At 40.1% G+C, this 23,721-nt stretch overlaps 1 protein-coding gene across 20 annotated transcripts in view; it reads left to right on the top strand.

Moving 5' to 3' along the window:
- The window catches only part of CTNND2 (catenin delta 2), a 3,139,673-nt gene that overhangs the window by 606,548 nt on the left and 2,509,404 nt on the right, over window positions 1-23,721 (top strand). The window lies entirely within an intron of this gene.

The following is a 23,721-nucleotide window of genomic DNA, read 5'->3' on the forward strand; positions in this document are numbered from 1 at the left end:
TGAAAATCCTCATCCTCTTCTACCTGTTGCAAGACACCTACAGGAGCAGTTTCCACATATTCTTCTTAGCAGCTTGAGTACATCTCTCTGGTACTTAGGCTAGGTAACCTCTGTTGGATGCATAAATCAGAGATGTTTACACATCACTAATATTCCCATTGAGTACTTTCCAAACTGCCCCCTGTTGATCTCTTGATTGCAGATGCTGCAGGGGACACTCAGTTGGTTTACTTTTTTTGTTGAAAAAGTGACAAACCACTGACTCTTTTTCAGGCATGTAACAGTGTGGGTTCTGCTGACACTCCTGATGTCACATTCATGACATATGTATTTACAAAATTGGTATGTTGTGTGTTTTAATATTGCAATAATGTAAAGTGATGCACTCAACATCAATAATAGTGTATTCACTGTAGTGGTAGGAAAAATGTATTGTGTGCCTTAACTTTATTAAAGAAAAATAACCAATGAATGTATTTACATAACCATCCTCGTGTTATTTGAATGTATTTGCATTTAAAACCATAGCAATTTATATAATGTGTGCAATAATGTTTTATAGTTTAATGTTGAAATATATGTCTCCACTACATCTAAGCTTGTGTATTAGTAAACGTCTGCATTCATTTTGATTGTAATATGAAATCCTAATTGTGTTCATGTAATTGATATTTACATAGCTGTAGAAATTAATATGCGCACAGTATAACATAAAATTAAATATGCATTGCTGAATAGTTGTTAATGACATGACTAGGTCTGAACTTCTTTAACTTGAGACACTTTTTCATTTTCTGCAAATGTGTCATTTCATTGCAAGTGCAGTCACATGAAATGTTATTTGGAAATAGATGTGTTATTGTTTTTACTAATAGAGAGTCTGAGAAAAAGTCCTTGAAATGAGAACACGGAGAGACCAAGAGTGAGATACTGCCATGTATTCATGCATGTTGCAAATGATGCCCGGAGGACCAAGGACAGCAGCGTTCTCAAGACTGCTGTGGGAGCGAAGAGTGATGTTGCAAGTTACACTGTGGAACAGGAGAATACAATTGAGCTTGGGATGGCCTGGCCTACCTATTTGGATTTTGTGCTATAAACTAGGGCTTTCAATGATTGATTGTGGCATACATTTCCCTGGACTTTAAGAGATACAGACCTCTAACTTTCCTCTTTGCCTCTGTGCTTTGCTGAGTGTGGCTTAGGCTTATATTTAATTCTCTTCGAAGACTCTTGACCGAGCTTCTGAATTGCTAACACCTTTCTTGTTTGGCCTTCTAAATAATTGTTGCCTTATTTTGCTCCTCACCTTTGCCCCTAGGTCTTTTAGTTAGATTTGTCTTTTTTTGCCACAGTTTAGATTTTTAGGAGATTTCCCCTATCTGTGCATATTTCAACTTAGTTAGATGGTTTCAGCTTGCACTAATGTGTAAGAGGGTTGATAAACATTTGTTTTACGAGCATCAGAAACTGCTTTTGATTTTTTTGTATTGCAGTGACTGTATTCCTGGTTTCTTGTATGCTAATTCTTCTAAATTTCTTCAGAAGATTTGGTTACCCAGTTGTTATTCTGTATCTTTACAGTGTGTTCTGGAGATTTGTCTACATTAACCTGAGTGTTAATCTGTAATAAAAACCTTTAATTTTATATCTGATTTGAGTTTCCATTGTGTGGCCAAATTAGTTACACTGTAAATAAATGTTGCCATATTGTTACTTAACTGTTTCGGTAATCTTCTTGCAGGGAAAAAGATTATCAACCTCATGAAAAGAGCATACAAAGACTCCACAGGCTTAGTGGTAGGCAGTGCAGTGGAAGTTCTTGCAACTACAATAAATTCTACACCCTGCTGTAAGGAGAAGCACTAGGTGTAGTTATTGCAGGGCTTGATGCCTGCTTCTTTGTGGGGTCTCCAGATGACATGATGGCTTTTGATTGCATGCGACAAAAACAGCCTGTCTAAATTTGTATTGCGAAATGCTGTTCAGGAAATTACTTAGCCCTTTTTCACTCTTTCCACAACTTTTGTTTTATTTTTCAACCTTAATTATAAATGTGTAGTTAACAATCTTTACATTTAAATTATTTTTTTAACTAAAAAGCATGTTAAATTGCTGAGAATGTTTCACATTTAATCAAGACTGAACCATCATTCACTATTGCACACCACTCTCCTAGGCAACAAAATAAGACCATGATTCAAATTTCTATTGAGTTCCAAAGTTCCACAAGCGAAGCGTGCTCCACAGATGGCACTGAATATTATCACTGCAATCCTTTTCTTCTGCTAATGCAAATAAGAAAATGGTAATGCTAATAGGAAAATGTGGAAAGACTTTTGAAGTACCAAAACAGTTCAAAAGTTACAAACACACACGATAAATATCCCCTCCAAAGTATTAAAAGAGAAAATATTTTCATGAACAATATAACACCAAAACAATATAAATCCAATAAGATAAGTCAGAGATATGAATTTTTAACGTTTTAAATAAAAGCAGTGCAAAAAATAATGAACTGCCAATCTTGGGTATGTGGTTGCACTAGACCGGTTTAAAGACAAATGTTAAGGCCACTGGTCGGGCACAAGGACAAATTTGTCCCTGTGGAAAGTTTATCTTCTGACGTAGAAACTTTTATGGAGAAAAAGCGGTCATCACGGAGTCATCGACAGGGTAAGCTGCAAGCTAGGCCCGAAGTAGGGCTTCACAATGGCAGGTTGTTGAAGAGCAGGATCCTGGTAGGTCAGTAACGCAAGCGGGAAAGTTGTGAGTGGGCGAATTCTCAAGTCTGTGCCCAAGAAGGCCTCAACATCGAGCAGGTACTGCTCAGTGTTGGTTCTTGTAAAGCTCTTTATGTTCAGACTTAGAAGCATCTTCTTCCGCAGGGCAAGCCAACAATCTAAGGCCAACCAATGATTCAACGTCAACAACTGTGACTTTGACAGTGACCCAGGTCCCAATCAGTTCTCCAGGCAGAAAGCTGCCAAAAAGTTCCAATTCCCACTTCTTACAGTCCAGGGACCTGGCAGTACACTGTGACACCAATCATGGGTCTAGGACCTGGGGGCATCACTTGAAAGATAGGACTCGCCCCAACACAAACCACCAGGAGAGCCCAGGGCAGGTTCAGTTGAAACTGGTCAGCTAGGCTCCTTGAGGAAAGTGAGCAGCGTTTTTGTCCTTGGAGTTTAATAGGGTGCCAGCCAACTAATCCTTGGCGCCCACCTCTTTGTCCTGGGTACGTGTGGGAGCAGATCCAGCCATTACGGTTCTTCTCACAGGTCTCAACCGGAAATCCAATCTTTCTTCTGTCTTTCACAGGTCCAACAGTGTTCTCAAGAAGGTATCTAGGACAATACATTTATGCCTGACACTGCCTTTGTGTGGGGTTGACACCTGGCCCCTCCCTTACCAATAGGGAAACTCTACCCATCTTTCTAGCAGTGTCTGTGTTCCCTACTCCAAACAATCCCAGATGACCCCAGAGTGACCCTCTATCCCTAAATCCAACATTTTAGAACCTTTCTTCCCCTGTTCAGAGCTCCTGTGCTCTTCATAGAGAAGTGGCCAGGGAGATGAGCAACCCCTCCTCTGTGGTCACTGAAAAATGGTTCTGTGGTAGCTCTGATCCAATTGGAATTGAAGCGTAGCTGGCTAGGAAGACAAAAGAGAAGCAGGGCCAGATGTGGGCTACATCTGCCAGTAACAAGGTAGGCATCCTTTTAATATATGCAAGGGGGCTAGGCACAGTCCCCAGGCCATCCTTCACAAGTGAATATCAACTCTTCCCCAGACCCAATGTCTTTGTCTCAATTCTTGGAGCTAATTCACACCTCATTGAGGAGCTATTCAGTTCGTAGGTGACCATTAGATGTTCAGGCAAATGGTTTTCTAGAGGCTTTAGGCAGGTTAAAGGTGTTTTTTAAAGTCCCTCATGTGAAATATGTGTTACAAATGTGACTTTACCAATGAATTGGAGTTGTAATAAATATTTTATGAATTCCAAGAATAAACTTTTTATCCGGTTCCTAGTTGGAGATAACATTGTTTAATTTGAATAATATCCCCCAATGCTTTACTTTGAAACCGCTAACCCTTCTACAGCGAAAATAGCTTTGAGGTCATTGTCACTGTAAGGACATGTTTAACATTAAATTTGTACATATCCTACATTTAAATATCATACACCATTCTTTATGACCATTTAAGGCCTTCCTAGGGGTGACTTATGAATATTTAACATTTCGGCTTAGCCCTTTCAGAAGGGGTTATTTCAACAATTCGAATTTGCAGTTTAAAACTGCACAGCCAGATTACTGGTGGTCGGCCTGCAGTCATTTGTTTGCTTTGTCACTTTAGTTGTGGCACAATATGTGTTGCAGTCCACTAATGACTTTTAACATACAGGCCCTTGGTACACTTTGTCCCACATACTAGGGACGTACAGTTAAATTAAGTGTGCCAATTTGTAGTATAGCCAATGTCAACATGTTTTGGGGGTCAAAGCACATGCAGTGGGACTTGAGTAGCAGGATACTAATATAAAGAGTCAAAAAACAGCAGCATCAGTCCACGAAAATTGGAGTGATCATGTAAAAAGAGGATTTTCTCACACTACCAAATTCCATACTTAGCCCTCCCAATTTTTTAATCACAATTCACAAACTAAATGGCAGTTACTATCTAATGTACTGTTCTACCTCCCTACCAGCAACCAATTATGGATCTAGAACTCTAAAATACCTTTTTCTCTGCAAATTATATACTTTTCCAGAAAGCCTCTCATTGTGTTGCACACTACTTCTCTGTGTTGTTCTAGGATGATAGCATCCTAGTTTGTATCTGAATTGTGGGCCATTCCTTTGTCTTTGGGGCTGAGGTAGTATGCTAACACTGCAGCATTGACAAAGGTCTGGGGTTTCCCAAAGTGGACATTACTTTGGCCACAGAGGGATGCCCAACCCCGCAGACACTTATCCAACCATATGCATCCAATTAATATTTTGTTTTTATTTTTTGTTGTCTTTTTTGGTATGCCTGTGCTCCCACAGTGAAGAATCATTGCCTCCATGGTACTGCGGTACTGTGCAAGCATCCCTAGGCGAAATCTGCAAGCAACAAAGATACAATGAAGGTAAAGTTTGTGTGACAGCTTCTATGGGATTATTGGTGGCCCAAGTTGTTTTTCCATTTTTTGGCTTGTACCATCCCTTCCCATGACTGCTAGGGGTCAGGATGCCACTACTGTGACCCCTAATACTACTTTTTTTTAACTATTCTGGGACAGGAGTACTAAGTCCCCATGTCTTCTAATGGTGTCCACAACATTTTTCTCTAGTTCAGGTCCCACAGTACTGAAATAACTGAACTGTAAGGAAATGCCTCTTTGTGCATATTCACCACCTCATTTTTAGACTGGTGCTGCAGTTTTTTTAACTTCGAGACTGCACTGAGGCCTACTAACCAGACCTCAGTACTAGTGTTCTGACCCTAAACAAATTGCATGTCAAATTGGATACACCCAGTTGGCAAGGAGTGACTTACTTATAAATCTCCAGTACATGGTACCCAGGACTTGTAAGGCAGAGGGCCTGATTTAGATCTTAGCAGTGTTACCACCAATCCGCTGCTGCGGCAGACCCAAAAACAGTGTTCTGTCCACTGTTTTTAGATATAGACCGCCACAATGGAGTGCTCTTCATAGCCGACAGACTGACGGGTTCCCACCAACCGTATTTAGTTGGTATATTCCTACAGGCAGTGTACTGCCAGTGGATTGCTAATGGAGGGAGAACATTGCTGGATCCCATGAACATCAGACAGTGGCAGTGCCTATGGAGTACAAGTCACACACACACACACACACACTGTACCTTGCCCATATGTGTACACCTGTATCACACACAACACACCACATACACACTTGTATCCATTGCCATCCCATCACATACATACAGCAAACAAACTGTTGTTTTGTGCTACCCATGACTGTATGAATTTCCCTCCTAGTTTTTCACAAAGACGGCATTAAACTTCATGACCCCCCTACAATGTTTTTAAAAGGCTAAATACACCTCCATGGCTAACCAAAGTGTGTTTAGGAGACTGCTTTATCTGCTCTGTGGTTTAAACTGTGCTTGGAAAGTGTGTGCACCACTGGGTTTTGGCTTGCAAAAGTAATTAATTTAAGTGTGCGAAAAGCAGTATTTCAGTAGTTTCAAAATTGTCCCTTACCTGAAAAGTAGAATCTGGTAGCTAGAAAATATGGATTGTGTCTGTCTGTATCCAAGGAGATTCTAAATAGAGGAGCACCTTCCTGTCCCAGCAGCATGGGCTTGGTGATTGGCTCTCCATCTCCCAGGCAAATTGAGCCCTCCTCTCAAACCTGCACTGGCCATTTAAGTTTGTGTCGGGAACCCCAAGACAGCCATCTCCATTTTGTGAGGCCATCTGCTCTTCACCCTAAACAGCCCAGTGAGCAAGAGTCAAAGAAGATGGTAAGATCACAGAATTTCTTTGTTTTTTTTTTAATTTTTATAAAAAAGTGCCTTTTCCTACCTGTGTCTGTTTACATTTGGCTCTCTGTTTTATTGCAAACTTGGTCCTTTTAAACTGCTGTTTCTGTTCTGTATGTGACTGTCTGAATGTACCTCTTGTCTATCTGCAAACTTGGTACCATTAAACTGTTTTTGTTCTACCCGTAATTGTATGAATTCCTCCCTAGTTTTTCACAAAGGCTACATTAAGCCTCACCACCGCCCTTACAGGGTTTTTAAAAATGATAAATACACCTCCGTGGCTAACCAGAGTGTGTTTAGGAGACTGCTTAATCCGCACTGTGGTTTAAACTGTGCTTGGAAAATGTGTGTATCACTCTTTTTGGCTTGAAAAAGTGATTAATTTAAGTGCATGAAAAGCACCATTTCAGTGGTTTTAAAAATGTCCCTTACCTGAAAAGTATAATCTGGTAGCTAGAGATTGTGGATTGGGCATGTCTGTATCTAAAGGAGATTCTGAATAGAGGAACACCTCTCTGCCCCAGCAGTCTGGGCTTGGTTATTGGCTCTCTAGCTCCCAGTCAACCTGAGCCCTCCTTTCATACCTGCACTGGCCCTTTAAGTTTGTGGAGGGAACCCCAAGACCACAATCTCCGTTTTGTGAGCCCACTCTCTGTGCCCTAAACAGTTCAGTGAGCAAGAGTCAAAGAAGCTGGTAAGAGCACAGACGTTCTGTGTTTTTCTTGCAATTTTTATAAAAAGTGATTTTTTTCCCTAGTCGTGTCTGTTTACATTTGGCTATCTGTTTTTATGCAAACTTGGCATTTTGAGCTGCTATTTTGCTCTACCTGTGTTTCTATGAGTTTCCACTGGACTAAGGGTTTATGATTACAGTTCTGATTAGCCATCATGGCTAGTGTTCTGATTGGCTACTTGGACTGTGATTTCCACTCGACTAAGGGTTTAAAGGAACAGTTCTGATTAGTCTTTAGGGCTACGGTTATGATTGGTTAATAGGGCTTGGTTTCCTATTGGACTTAGGGCTTTGGTTTAGATTGGCTATTAGGGCTAGGGCTGTGATTGGTTATTAGGGCCAGGACTACCATTGGCTCTAGGGATTAGGACCCATTGGCCAATTTAGAGCCTTAGAATATGACCCACATGCTCCACCACCACTCTTAACCCATTACTCTTTCCACCCTAAACAGACGCAGGCAAAATAAACAACATGCCATCCTTCACAATTTTGCATCCCCATGTCTATTACACAACAAGGCTACTCTACAAGGAAAAAACACAACTCACCATGTCACTCGCAACCACCATCTCTACTACTGACAGGCATAGACCCAGCAAAATGCCTTCTAAGCATGCTGGATGAGGAACACAATATAGAAAAACAACACTATTATGACCCTCATACAGTTAATATCAGTACTAATGACACATCTGCTACAAGTTCAAAATATACTGATCACTTTTCTACAAAACAAAATTACACCACCACTGCCTTATCATAAATGCTCAATCACTCTCTAAAAACAAGCACCACATCTATGACCTACTGACTGACACACAACCTGACTTACTCTTCATAAACTGAATCATGGTTGGAAGATGACATGGCCCCAGTGTTGCATGAAACAAGCAATACATCTCAGCAAAACAGACATCTCCATACAAGGTTGTGAGGCCCTCATCACCAGATGCAACCCTACACTAACTTCCTCCTGTAACTTCCTCCTTTATAGACCACACACTACCAATTCAAAATTCCCAGACACATTTGAAGACACAGTTTCAAACATTATACCACTATACTCCAACCTATGTATTCTTAGGGACCTAAACATTTGGTTTGACAAAGCCGATATGCCCCATCCCAAAGCTATCATCATGGCCATCGTCACATTGAACCTACATCAAATTGTACACAACCCCACACACATCGCTGAACACATCCTAGATGTCATTTTTGCAAACTCAGAACTAGTTACTGTTCAAAGAATTACACCAGTCACATGGTCAGACCACCATTTGGTAACTTTCCAACATAAAACACAAGTCAACACACCTAAGATCACTTTACATACATCCGCCTATCGACTATGGAACAAACTGAATTTTGAACACTTAGAAACACAACTAATCGCCAGCACAGGTCTAGAAACAATAAATTATGTTAAAAAACTTTACAAGTGGATATGGGAAGCTTTTGATATCCTAATACCATTCAGAAAAACAAAACAGGGCAACCAGAAAACAAGCATCTTGGAGAAAAACAGAACTGAAAAAGATAAAACAACAAATCAGAAGGCTGCAAAGGACCAGGCTCACAACCAAACATTATTCAAGACAAACTCCGCCTACGCAAACTTAACTAAATATACAAATCATCAAGCAAAAAAGCAAAAAAAAAAGGGACTACTCTGACAGAATTTAAAATGCTATATGCATAAATAAAGAATTTTATAAAATTCTTACCGAATTTTGAAAACCTGAATGCATGGAAGGAACTCATCCCATTACTCAAGAATTCGCAAACAAACTGGCAAATAATTACACAACCAAGGCACATTGGACTTCTACTTAAAACAAAGGAAAACCACAAGCATCAACCCATTTCCAAAAATCCCCTCCAAGAGTAGGCCAACCCAGTGTCTGCATTCCTTCAAACAAATATCACAAAGTGACTTTATGGATCTGATCAAAGCAAGCAGGCCTTCTAGCTGCTCTTCTGACCCTTGTCCGCCACACATGTTCAAGAACATTATTTCATCTACCTCTGCTGCCACACCAGTAAGAAGGATCATCATTAATACTTTAACTACAGAAATCTTTCATGAAGACCTTAAAAAGGCATACATACTCCATTTATTAAAGAAAACAAACCTGGAGCCGCATGACCCTAACAAATATAGACCGATTACGAATGGACCTTTCCTGGGCAAACTGATAGAAAGAGCAGCTTTCACCCAGATGTCACAGTATTGAAGATAACTCCATACTTTCAGACTGCCAAACTGGATTCTGCCCTGAAAGTGGCACATAATTTGCCCTCATCACCATCTGAGATGATCTTAAAAACACTATAGACTGTAATGGAGTTGCTGCACTACTTCTTCTGGACCTTTCAGCTGCCTTTGACATACTTGGCCATGACACACTAATACAAAGACTCTAGAAGCCGCATAGAGGTGACTGCTCTCGCCTGGATCATATCCTACCTTCAAAACAGAACAAATGTTATACATACTCCCCCTTACTCATCCAAATCCTACTTTACAAAAGCAGGGGTCCCTCGAGGCTCAATCATTTCACCCATGCTTTTCAATGTCTACATGATCAATGAATTTCAGATCATATGCTACAACTATACAGATGGCACACAAAATGCTCCTTAAACTGGAATGCCCAAAAGACATTGGTAACTCACAAATCTTCAATTGCCTCAGAGCCGTTGATCAGTGGATGATATGGAGCCATCTCAAACTGAAAGCTTCCAAAACAGAAATACTCACATGTGGCGATTGGAAAATTATGACCTGGCCTCACAATCTAGGACCACCTCCTAGAGTATCTAAGGAAGTTAGAAACCTTGGAATTACCATGGACTCCAAGTAATCACTGAATGCTCAAGTGGACAAATTTGCAAGATCAAGCTTCATCACCATGAAAACTCTGCAAAACATCTTTCCCCACCTCAGATTTCCACACAAGGTCCAGGCTACTATCTCTCTTATACTATCTAAACTGGTTTACACCAGTGGCCTCTACCATGAATCTTCTCTATCTAGTATGAAAAAACTACAGCATTCAGAACTCGGCTGGCAGACTACTCCTACATGTAAGCCACAACCCCGCATCTCCCCTGCTTCGAGCTCAATACATTGATTACCAGTTGCTAGAAGATCCACATTCAAGCTGCTTTGTATCACCCAGAAAGCAATTGTCAGGCATACCCTGCAGGCTGTGTGGTGCACCCGACTTTGTGGTCCCCTTAAGGGGTGGATCGCATAGCCTTTAAGGCTGCAAACTGGGCTGGGACGCCTGCTTATCGTAGTGTGTCCTTTCCCGTACTCACCTGCTCTTACCTGTTAACGTCTCTTATTGTTCTTCAGCATTCCTTCTGCCTTCCGCTTGCTCCTCGTCCAACTGCATGATGTCCTCTGCTCCTTCTGGTCTCAGCGGGTTTGTCCTCTGGTGTCAGGTTCGTCTGGCTTCCTGCTTCCTCAGAATCCTCGCTCTTGACCTCTCGGCGACCTGCAAAACATAAATCCAACAAGGAACATCATTAAAGCGTCAATTTCCTCAATAAAGTTTAACAGAGACTTATCTAATTTTTCTTTCTTTTCTGATGGAATTGGTGAATTCAACTGTCTTTTTTTTCCTAAAACAAATAAGGACAAGAAATACTATTATTATCATTATTTACTTAAAGTTTGATGAACTGACAACTATTTTGACAAATTCAAGGAGGAACACATAATATTAATGTATAATTTGATGAATTGATGAATATTGGCTTAGAAGGAGATGAACCTTGATTTAAAACTAAATTAGTATTAATATTGATGAACTGTTGAACTCTATATACCAGGAGATGCACATTAATAGAAAACGATGAATGGCATTAATACTGAATTATAATCCTGAGAGTTGTTGTTGTTAAGGCAGCTCATGGATCTTTACTCATATACTCATTCTCAGTTTCCTTGATACCGCTGCCGCACCAGTACGTGGTAAGTGCATAACTCATGAGGGCAGACTCACTATATATTTCAGTTCTAAGGAAAGCGTTGCACACTCCCAGAGAGTAATGCTTTTCAAAATTTAATTTATTTGGCATCAAAACAACATCAAAAACAACAAACGTGTTCCGGCAAAAAAAATACTACTGTTGCAACTTTCGGCTGGGAAGTGGGGAAGTACTTTGTGCCCATTTCAATCCTGAGAAAAGGTACTAGCCTGTAATCCCTGAGAGCAATACATAGAGCAGGACCGTTTTTCATCAGGAATAAAATCACAAAATACATTAAAAAACAGAAACCTCCATTTAAGGTTAGCACCCCAGCTCAAAATACCACAATGCTAGAAAAAGACAATAGGTGGTACATCTTTTTCTGTTCAAGCTGCCAAACTATGGAATTCATTACCCCCAAATACAAGCTCTATGGATAACTATCATCTTCAGAAGACTACTCAAGAGTTGGATCTTTCCTACATAACACCCAAACTCAAACAGCAATGGAATGGATATCCCTGTATATGTAACTATTTATAATTTCATTATATATATATATATATATTGGTGTGGATGCCAATATCTATTTATATATATTTATATATATATTTATATATATATTTATATATATATATATATATCAACTCCAAAGGGTCCAGAAAAGGCACGCTCACTTTGTGTCAGTGCTTACGCCAGGGAAGGACCTATTTCCCATCAATAATCTTCACACCAGTTTGACAATTATGTCAAAGACGCGGCACTCATAGGATTGCATCAATCTTCTTTTAATGCATGAAAAGACCCCAAACAAACTAACACCAACGCGTTTCGACCTTCACGGTCTTGATCAAGACATAATTGTCAAACTGGTGTGAAGATATATATAGATATATATATAAATATATATATATATATATATACACACACACATATATGTGTGTGTGTGTGTGTATACATATATGTGTATATATATATATATATATATATAGATAGATAGATAGATAGATAGATATGTGTATTTTTGTACAAATAGGCATAATAACTATTTTATCTTCACATGTATACTTACTCTTTATGCCTGTTTTAACACATGTATATTTTACTTACGGATAAAGGTATATATGTATGTATATGTAGATGTATGTATGAGTATATATATATTATATATATGTGTCTGTATGTATATATATGTGTGTATTATTCTATGCTTAACATGCTCATAGGGCACTGCATAATTTCTATATAAGTTGTTTGATTGGATGCTCAATAGTCTCTGTTTTTATTTATCGCAGTAGGTAAAAATTATCTTAACTATTTGTCTACAAGCATTTCACAATTGAAATAATTAGGAAAGATAAAATAATGCTTTAAAAGTACACAAATAAATTAACTTCAAATATGGCAACTCTTTAAAGTCTGTGTTTATACAATAAAATCTAAATCTCAATATATTAAATTCCTTACATATATATTATCTTACTATGTAATCATGTATCTATATATTTTTACTCTAGTCATACTGTACATGAGAAAAATAAAAGAAAAAACTCTCTCAAAAGCTTTACTCTGTCTCACCATCACCCTATACCTCTAACAATCTATCATTTATCTCCAATCTGACTCATCCTAAACCCATTCTGCTACTATGATCTCCAAAATAACCTTTCCAACACTCTTCCCTCCTCTAACACTCCTGCCTCACACCAAACCTCAGTTTACTACTATGATCTCCCAAACAACCCAACTAAATTCTCCCTCATTTATCACTTCTTTAACTCATCCCAAACCCAATTTTACCACTGTGATCTCTCCAGTCCCTATCTACAGACTCTTCCCTCCTCCATCTCTCCTTTACTCATCCCAAACTTCATCTAGCTACTATGATCTCCCAATTAACACTTCCTTAATTTCATATTGTGCCACTCCCTCGACTTGAACGATTTGTCTAAATCTATTTTTTTAGTTTTACACTGTTTTTCTGTATCCAGGTTATTAGCAGGTCCATGTCACAAATGCACTAGTAATTTCGCCCCTCGTCATGCCGATTACCGAATGTAACATTGTGCATCGATTTCCATTTGCAGAACACTTGCTCGTGGTTTCAATGTATTGCTCAGTATAGAACAGTGTTGTCTCGGAATACGTGTGAGGGAAATATTCAGTAGCAGTTCTGAAACTTTCCTTGGTAGCTGCCTGCATCAACATTTCTGTATTTTATAAACAGGTCTGCTTTGATTGCAGTCTTCTAGCTCAAGAAACTCATTTCACGGTTGGTATTTGGTGTTTTAGTGTTTTTCCTTTTAATCTTGATTAGCTCATGAATTTTTATTGTTTATCGTGAGAATTCTGGTATCCGCTGATATAAATGTGGAAAAAGAGAAAATATGTTTCTTCCTTGTTCCATTCGCCAGATAGTTTATTCTAGCCCAGGGTGTATTTTCATTTTTTACTATCTCATGGTTAAAATGATAGGGCAGTAATGAACAAAATTAACAGCTATAGCAGTCTTAGAAGAGCTGGAGGGAGCTGTTTTCTCCGCAATCGAGGGCTCGCGATGTCCTCTTTCCAGTAATTGGATTGTTTCAAATAAATAAAAACGAATACTTATTTTTAGCGATTAATTTTCTCTACTTACTCAGATACTATGACTCAGCTACAGTATTCTTTAAGAGTAGGAAGTTGACCTAAATGGCCCGCAAAAGACATGCAAATAACTAGAGCGTGCAGCTCCTGTGTGAGAGATGGGAGAACATTACAGCGCTCGAAAGAACTGGGAGAAGGACGTGCACGTCGGCTCATTCCTCCCTTTCATCCACAGCAGGAAAGAGAACTAGCGGCCAGAGTTAAGAAACCCTTAACGCCATCTTGCGCCACATTAGTGTCATTTTTTTTAAAAATGAGACTCCCATTGGGCCAGATTTACCAGGCCCTAGCGCCTCCTTGTGCCACACTAGCGTATTTCTTTTTTACGCTAATGTGGCTCAAGGAGGAAATTTTCGGTGCACCATATTTACAAAGTGGTGCAATGTATGCATTGCGCTTCTTCGCGACCCCATGCACCACATTATGCCTGTATCAGGCATAATGTATGCAAGGGGGCGTTCCGGTGTTACGAGACCCGCAAAAATTGCGCCGTGAAATCTACAAGATTTCACTGCGCCATTTTTGGCATCATTTTTATCGCCTGCTTAGAGCAGATGTTAAAATGACACACCCATATTAACCTATGCGCCTCCTTGCACTTTGCTCCCCCTAGCATCAACATTTTTTATGCTAGTGGGTCAAAGTGCCATAATAGCGTCAAACATTCTGATGCTATTGGCCTAACTGTGCACACATGGGGTTTGTTAGGTGGGGCAGGGGCGACGCAAGCAAACTGGCACATCAGTATTGATGCACCAGTTTTTTGTAAATTCGGCCCATTGTTTTCAAAGGGTGTCCTGTCACTTTGCAGGATTAGCTCCAATATTTTTGTTGTTTATCCTGCAAAGGGCCAAACTAGCATCAAAATGTATGATGCTCATTCCCTAACATGCGCCATGCTGCACTGGTGCACTGTATCATAAATACAACACACATATGGTGGTGTTGGGGGGTGTATGAAAAGTGCCACATCATGAGATGCTCCACTTTTCATAAATTTGCCCCATAGGTGCTTGTAAAAATAGTTTTTTATTTTTTTACTGTAGTGGAAAACAACAAACACACTGCTGGTCAGGTATAAGACACTGCAAGACAAAAACAAGCAGGAGAGTAATGAAGAGCCCATAGAAGAGGGTTATAGACAATTGTTCCTGCAACATTGTAGACATGTGGCAAGGTGCAGGCAGGAAATTACTTCAGGGGGACCCAGGCAAATGAATTCTGACGATTGTACACACAGCTACATTTATTTTTTGTTAAAACAAAATTTCTTATACTGTTTTAATGAATAGAATGTATTTCTAGGCACCAGAACGTCTATGTATCTGCACACACTGCCAAACAATTCTAGTATTAAAATTTGAAACCATCAACAGACACGCCCTTTTAATCACACTAGCCAGACCTCGGTTTCTTTTTCTCCACAGTGAACAAGGCTATCAGACGTGCTCGCAGACTCTAATTTCTTGAATAACCCTGAGCAAGCTGGGCAGACTGGACATATTGGCCAGCAGGGTATTTGTCACAGGAGTAATGACAGCTGAGGAGAGTTAACAGAAATGACCCCTCCCTGTCGCCGAAGGCCTGTATGCTCCTTGCCCCATACATGTTTGGATGATGTGGTTCCTGCTGGTGCTGCAGTAAGAATCTCTGCAATTGCAAGAGGAGAGCCAGTGTTGAGCTCCCTCGAAGTGCTGCTGGACTCACCCACACCATTATCCGAATCATAGCCACCACATGATGCTTCCTGTTTTGACTCATAGATATATGTAATGTGCACCCAAAATCAAGTACCGGAAAAATATATTTTTCATAAAAAATGATGGGCCATTCAAAAATATATTTGTGAGTTTGCCTAAAGTTCTCTAGTTGCAATCTGGGCGATGCTCACCTTGCGTCTACATTATTTCTCATTCACACTAGGCCCTTTAGATCGGTACCAGACCTTTGCACCCTTTGGAGTTCTCCTCTGAGGTACGTATCTAAGGTCTTACCACATCCTGGTCACAGGGATAAAGTTAGCCGGATAGCTTCAGGAATATGGCTTGGCTCACATAGCGGATAGATCTGCTTTACTGCCCTCCTGTATCCAAAGAACTGTCCCCATAGTCACCTTGCGTCCTGTGCAGAATCATCCATCATGGCCTTACTAATCTTCCACTCACATTGACATCAGGTAACATTTTTATCTACAAAAAGCTCATAAATTTATGCCCATATACAGAATAGAATTACTCACATAAACGTATATCATCAAATACATTATTAATATTGGTTTCCAGTTTATTGAGAACATTTGCCCTCTTAAGACAGGTATCTTTTTCCTTCGATGTATTAATCACCCAACAGCATCATCCATACAATCAATGGTAAATGTAATATAATTGGGTTAGTGTAGGCGTTCATCAATATCATCAATTGCCACATACCAAAGGGACTCGCTATTAACGATTTCTCTGCAAGATTCACACAGACAACAGAATTGAGTATCAAGATTCAGAATCAAATCGCATTTAGAGAGGAGTTTGGACGTGTTTACTGAAACTTTCAGAACCTCATCAATACATTAATAGTATTTATCTATCGTTCATAATGTGTTCATTTATTATAGAATGTGAAAAATAAAGACATATAAAGTGGAAAACCTCTGCTGGAAAAATCACCTCTGCCTCCACAATCTTGCTTCAAGGGAACTAAAAGTAAAAATGCACTGTTAAGGGATGTCAAAGTCACCGTGTGTTCTCTCTCCCTACGGTGCATACAATGTATATGCAGGAGAACAAAACAGAGGACTAAAATCAGAAGCAATGGGTCTTCTTGCAGTAATATTATGGAAGATGTAATAAAGAAAAACAATGAGAACTGTGCAGACGACTAAGTACTGCTGAATTCCAATATATGATTGAAATTGGAATAAAGCCACAAAGACACCTTATTCTTTTTTCCCTATACATTGCCCGGCAACTGTGAACATCTGTTCGTCTTAGTCCATACAGTCACTGGGGCCTTTAGGTCACAAGCAGATCAACATAATATTCAAGTTCTCTGATTTTACCACTTAAATGTGTCGAGATTCGATGGAAGGTGATAGTTAACTTAATGTTTAGGGTAGGGCTGGATTCCTTCACTGGGTGGGTCAACCTCTCCCTGCGCTTCTCGGCCTTTACTTTAGTCATGAGACGTTAAATGGAACACGAAAGAGGCAATAATAAGCTCTCGGGGAGGGTGCCAATCCTCCAGCTTCTACGCTTGAGTAAAAGCAAGCACTGCTGTGGCCAGCTCATATTTGGCTGTTTTTAGTTTAAAAAAAACATCCAGTCAATATTTGCTGAATATTGTCTGTAAGTGAGGGGTTGTTTGAAAAACTCAAGGGTTCCTTTCCAGTAGCTGCAGCTATCTGACAAAAGTGGTAAGGCAGCTCTAGGAGGTGGGGGGCATGGACAATAACAAACAAAATAAAAGCACTTACCTGCCGCCCACCGCCTCATCGCCTTGGTGCTCCTCTGCTGCTAGTGCTCAGGCTCTGAGACTCCCCTATGGCAATCCAGACACTGCTCTCATGCTGGTAATACTATTACCCGGAGTGAGCGAAGCACCAGGGTTGGTTTGAGTGGGCTGGCTTTGCGCTCCCATGGGACCTGGGAGCCTGTGCCTGCTGTTCTCTATCCAGCAATACACCTTGGGCTGGAGAGATCTTAGTGTGCATGTCAGTTAGGCTGTCCTAAGACTGCTGGTCAAACCAACATGCACACTTGCAGTAGTGCCCATCATTCCTCCTTCATGCTTGCTTCAGTGCTATCATCAAGATGGTCCCGCCCGAAGTATGAGCTTGTGAAGAAAATTAAAATGATTGTAACATTGTTTTATTATCATTTTATTTTTCATGTTTGCATCTGCTGGCAGGGGGCAATGATCCTACCCGTAAAAGAAGAGCCACCACTGTTTCTTTCCCATGTCCAACATTTACACTACTATTCAGTGAGCACACTGGGACTTAAGAAATTGCCTTATTATTACCATTGAAAGTTTGATTCAGAGTTTTGCTAGATGTTTTCCTAGGCACGCTGAAGGTATTATTGGATTTCACCTTGCCTCCGCCATTGCAAAATGTCTTTTGTACTTAGTTATTTTTTTCCCAGCCTATGGACTTAGTGGTTCAAATATTGAACAAGTAGACTCACAGATTATAGGCTTATAGCCTGCCATTGCAGGCTATACTAACCCGCTCCAGCATTAAAGGCCCAAGCCGAAGGCCTTTAACAAGGGAGCATGCTTTTAATGGCTGGTGTAGCCTGCTACAGTAGACTATGAGGCTATTAGGATATTCTGTTCCATGAGTACAGAATGTCCTAATTAAAAATCACAAAGGCCTTTTGGAACCCAAAGGGATTGAACCAACCCACCCCCATGGTTCCGAAGCCCTTGCTCAACCGATAACAGCTGCTTTCAGCACCATGGCTGTTACCTGTTGAATGTTCACATCAATAGCTGTGAAAGGAGGCTGAAGTCAACCCTTGGTTCTCTCTAGGCTCAGCCATACTTGTTTTCTCCCTTCTGAGTTTCCAATGACACTATGAGCTGCAGGAGGAAGGAAGGGAGTGGGCTCCTCTATTGTCTGCTGCACAGAGTCTACATTTGCTTTTTCCTGCTCAATTCATATATTTTGAGGAGGCATAGGAAAGAAAGAGCCAGAGGCTGTGTATTAGAACATTGCAATATTCGAAGCAGTGGGCCTGTACCAGTTTATAGGCCCCTGCCGCTCTATTTTCTTCAATGGAGTTCTCAACATTTCAATGTTCTAAAGTAGCCTGGTGGCCTTCAGTCGAGGACTATATTGGTTGGTATAGCCCGAGGTAGAAAAGGTAAAAGGCTATTAGAGCATTCCACCCACTAAGAGTAGGAAGCATTAAATTAAAAAAGTTGAAACATGAAGACAAACATTGCAGTGTTGTAGCTCCGGGCTTATACCAGCTGTTACAAGCCTAAAGCTACTCCATTGTCTTCAATGGAACGGTCAACATTCCAGTGTTCTAATATACTTTCAGACCATTACACTTAATATTATTACGAGGAGCTGGGTGAAGAAAGGTGCATTTTCATTCTTATGTATTATTGTACCCAGATAAGTAGAACTACAGTGTTGTTTCTTAAGACCCCCATACTCACACGTTTGCTCTCTGATGCACCTAATCATGACATTTTGAAATGCTAGTGTTACATATGTCATAACTCAGTCATCTGCATGTTCTCGCACTGCTCAAAACTACTGCTCTGGATTTTCCTTTGTAAGAAGGTGTGGCACAGCAAATAGTAACCTTCCTATTGTTCATACAGAATCAGTGAACGCCTAAATGTATGCCTCAAGTTTTTGTACCCTAGATGTATGTTCAGGTGTATGCTTGCTCCGAGTGTCATGAGTTTACAAGCAACATTAACATATTCAATTCAAGGTATTGAAGGCAACAAGGGAAAGAGATGGATTAGGCCTCGACATATATCTGCAGACAACCTGTGACACTTTGCAGGTTGGCTTTTGTGGATGGCTTGGGCTATAAATGACCCTCACAAGATAACCAAATGACTGTCCAGTTGGGTCTGGGTTACTGCAGGCTGTACATTTCCACTTTTTGTTGCTATTCAGAAATTACGTGCCCTAGGCTGATCATAACTTCCCTTGCAGTCAGCAGTCCGTTGGGCTCCACAGTGTAGTAAGACTCCAGCCGTGAATCCAGCAGTGCCTTTCCCTCACACATCCCATTAATAATTTGACCATATTAGGAAACTGGGTTACAGACGGACTGTAGAAGGGCCCAAGCCACAATATCAAAAACATATGTTGCATCTGCAGCTGCAGGAGGTTTGTTGCGTCCCATGGAGAATCTGATTATAGGCCTGATTTGGGAGTCAGAAATGGGATTGGTAGAGTCAGTGCTAAAATCTGATTGATTTCTAAAATTAAATACATGCATGGTCAGACTGGACTATAGGGCAATCTAGCAGTTCCTGTTTTATTGGCTGGTGGACCGATTTCTAAGTCACGCTTATGCCAGCGTGTATGCATTGTCACTTGGAAGAAGTATTATTTACTACAAGGGGCTGGAGCTCCCCATTGCTTACCATTCGTAGACTTTGGTATCACTCTTATTTATTGCCTCCTAATTAGTTAGCCCATGTAAGTTTCACTTGCTCTTCTTTCATGTGGAGCATGGCCCGAGTACTGAATGATTCGTTTTGATTAGTGTCCTTCTGCTGCTCGCACCGATATTAGTACTATTTTTCTTTCCTCTTCCTTTTTGTCCATGTTGCTTCTTCCTCTTTCCTCTTCCTTGTTGTCTGTGCTCCTTTTGTTTCACTTCTTCCATCCTGGCTTTTTACGCTCCCATTGTCTGTGTTGCTTGTTTCCTTCCTTATGCTGTCCGTGTTGGTGTTTCCCTCTCACTCTCCCTCCTATTGTCCAGATTGCCCACCCACTATAAGAAAAAAAGTGATATGATGCGGCTAGCACTGGCTGTGTCATAGCTCTTTGGTTTTTCAGCTTTTAGCCATGCTGCACAGAGGTTAAACGACATTGGCAAAGTCAGTAGCTCTTGTATAGGCGAAACCTATTGTCTTTACCAACTATTGATTTCCTTGATATTACCACAAACATTGCTTTTAGAAAGCACAAAAGCATGTAGTCTCCCATGCCTTGTAAGACACTTTGACCCGTAATTACAAGTTCAAAACTGCCCTGATTAGCAAATTTGGCCCACTTTTTTCAACCATCTTCTCTAATGGAGGCCAGTTTAATTTTGGCACCTGGGCCTATTTTCTCTCCTGTAGAAGATGTAGCTAAAGGAGATCAGAGGCCACACACTTACGAAAATAATATTAGAATCCAACTGGTATTTGACCAATTGTAAAAAGACAAACCACTAATTTACTTTAACAACAATGCCATCCAATGTATTAACTTTATAGTTAAAAAAATCTAAAAGAGGTCGAGCAGTGTCTGCCTACACGTATATCATGACACATTCATTTCTTCAAGGTAAGTGTTGTGATATCACTTCACGTTAGCAATTCAAATGTAAAACAACTTGTAAGAATCAAAGATAATCATACGTTAATGAATCTATTCGTAATGAAAAACAATTCACCTGAGTTTTCTGCTTGGAGAGGCATAGAGTGCCTTCATGGTTTGTCGCCCTATATGATGGGGAAGTGTTACCTTTTCATCTGTTCCTACTTTAGACTTTTTCCACTTGTCTTTCAATGTTCTTCCTTCTTATCAACCACTTTCACCTCAGCTGCTGCCACTACAAATGTTAAAATGTGTGCTACTCTTACCTCTCATATTACAAAAAATCTTGGTCCTCAAGGGGGAAGTGTGGCCCTTTACTCCCTCAGTAGTATTTTATCAATCTCTCAACCCTAACAGATTGTTAGTTACACAATTTATTGCATACATAATTCAATATTGGTTCATAATCAGAACATATTATATTAATTCTATCAAGGTACTCCTAAAATGGCGGTGCAGTGGAAGTGATTAAAGTGATGAAATAATAAAGTGCACGAGTGTTATGTAAAATATTTATACAAATGTGGCTAAAAATCATCAAAGTGGTCTTCAAAGTGACCCCTTCAACCCAGGTGTCTGGAATCCACTTTCCCATTCATAAAAGTAGTCCACTTCGAGGTACATTACGTAGAAGTTAAGTACATTAGGAAGATAGTTACATCCTAGGTAAGTGCCTTGTGAGCATTTACCTCACATGCATGTTGTTATGGATTTTACTCTGTAGGCCTTTACTTAGTAGGTATGTGTTTCCACTGAGTAATTATAGTTAGGTCAGAGTTTCCATAGGAAATGTGTTTTGATGTTGCACTATTTGACAAATCCTGATATAACTTTACAATAAACATGCTCTTTTTTGCCTAGTTTGTGCATGGAAAGTTTTGGGGTGCTCTGTCAAGGGAGACCAAGATAAAAGTGGGAAGCCCAAGATCCCCAAGCATCTGGCATGGACTTTTTTAGCCAATGCAACCGCAAAAATTGCAGATCAGAACTACACCAAATTTGTCAGGAACTTAGATCTTGGTTCATGAAGCTTGCTTTTGTGATTTGGTGTAAATTTGTTCAGTAACTTTTGGGATATTAAAAATATTTGTATATCTTGGGTTAGATTCGAGGGACACTCAAAAGAGTCGCTAAAACCCAATTTTAAATAATAGAGCGTTCTGATTGGGAGCTTTTTTTCCCTTTTGGCCTATTCATTCCTGTGAGAGTCAGACTCCCACAGGAGCAAATGCTCTGATTGGCCACCAACAACATGAGAAAAATTTTGTTGGCAGTCATTACAGGACTCGGGACTTATTCCCCTGTCCTGAAGTTTAAAAAGGAAAAGATATAAGGGGGGCAAGTTAGGGATACCCCACCATCCCAGGCCCCATGGGAGATTCCCAGAAAGCCATCCCCCCGGGGACAAAATGTTATAAAAAAAAAAAGAATCATTTTGTTCTGCTATCCCACTGGACTCCTGCGAGATCACATCTAAAAGAAAATGGCCGCCACTTGCAGAGCTCCCCTCCCTGAGCCTTTAGTGACCCTAGCGACCCTATTCCCTATCAGTATTAGCAGGGAAAGGTGTGTGCTCCTACCTAGTGGGAGTGTTTTCAAATCTCTCACTGAACAGGAGCAAACATTAAGTCTGTTCCCAGTGTGCTGGAGCTTTAAAAATGCTCCCACTGGCTGGGAGCAGACTTGAGATCTGTTTCCCTGCCCATTCTGATGTGGGCATGGAAACAGAACAACATATTGCCCCTGCCCAGAGGGTGCAGCATAGATAGCTGCTCCCTTCAGGTGGGAGCAATGCCGGTTCCCGCAGCATGTGGGGACCCGGCTGGGGCCGGTATAAATTACAGAATGGTGGCAGTCACCAATGGGAGAAATGAAGGTTCAATATTTATGTATATATCATGCCACAGAGTATCTGACACATGTCAAGATAAGCTGCCACACATCAACAAACATGTGGCAGCAGACATTTTCAGACTCTGGGACTCAGACCCGTATTATGAAAAAAGCAAAAACAAACTTATGGTAGGGAAGGGTAGGGATACCCTGCCCCCTCTAAGACTGGGAGGGGCCTATTGGGGGGAACCAGAGGGACCATCCTGTGTCCTGTTTTTGATGTCAAATGGTCACATATTACATCAGTCATGACATGTTCTATGACATCATTGATAACATCACTGATGACACCTTAAATAACTTAATTGATGACAACATTGCATTGTGCGGGTGCAAGTTATAGTTACCTCAGTTAACTATCACTTGTGAATTTCAGTTATATTTATGTTTAATATGTCACTTTTGTATTATTATTTTCACCTAACTGCAACGTCACTTTAATATTATTGTTTCAGTGGATAAGATACATATTTATACACACACAAACACACACAATGTTTTTAGGGTTCAGGAATGGGTATTGAGTTTTCAGGGTTCAGTTGGTAGTGTACAAGGGTAGAAAGGGGTTTGTATGGTTCAGGGCGGGTACTGTAAATGGGTAATAAGGGGTATTTAGGGTTGCTGGATGGGTAGTGTACAGGTATTGTAAGATGTTTTAGCATACAGGACTGTGTAGTGTACAAGCATAGTAATAGAATTAGAAAGTATATGTTTGGATAATTTAAATTTAATATGTAATAATTAAAATAGGTTAAAATAAATATTTTACAATGTTAACATTAAAAAATGTTACTATATTTAAAAAAAATACTTAATATAATAAATCTAATTAAAAATGTGTATTTTAGTGTAGAGTGTAGAACTTGTACACATATACA

Source organism: Pleurodeles waltl, chromosome 2_2 (genome assembly GCF_031143425.1).
Source record: "Pleurodeles waltl isolate 20211129_DDA chromosome 2_2, aPleWal1.hap1.20221129, whole genome shotgun sequence".
NCBI classification, from domain to species: domain Eukaryota; kingdom Metazoa; phylum Chordata; class Amphibia; order Caudata; family Salamandridae; genus Pleurodeles; species Pleurodeles waltl.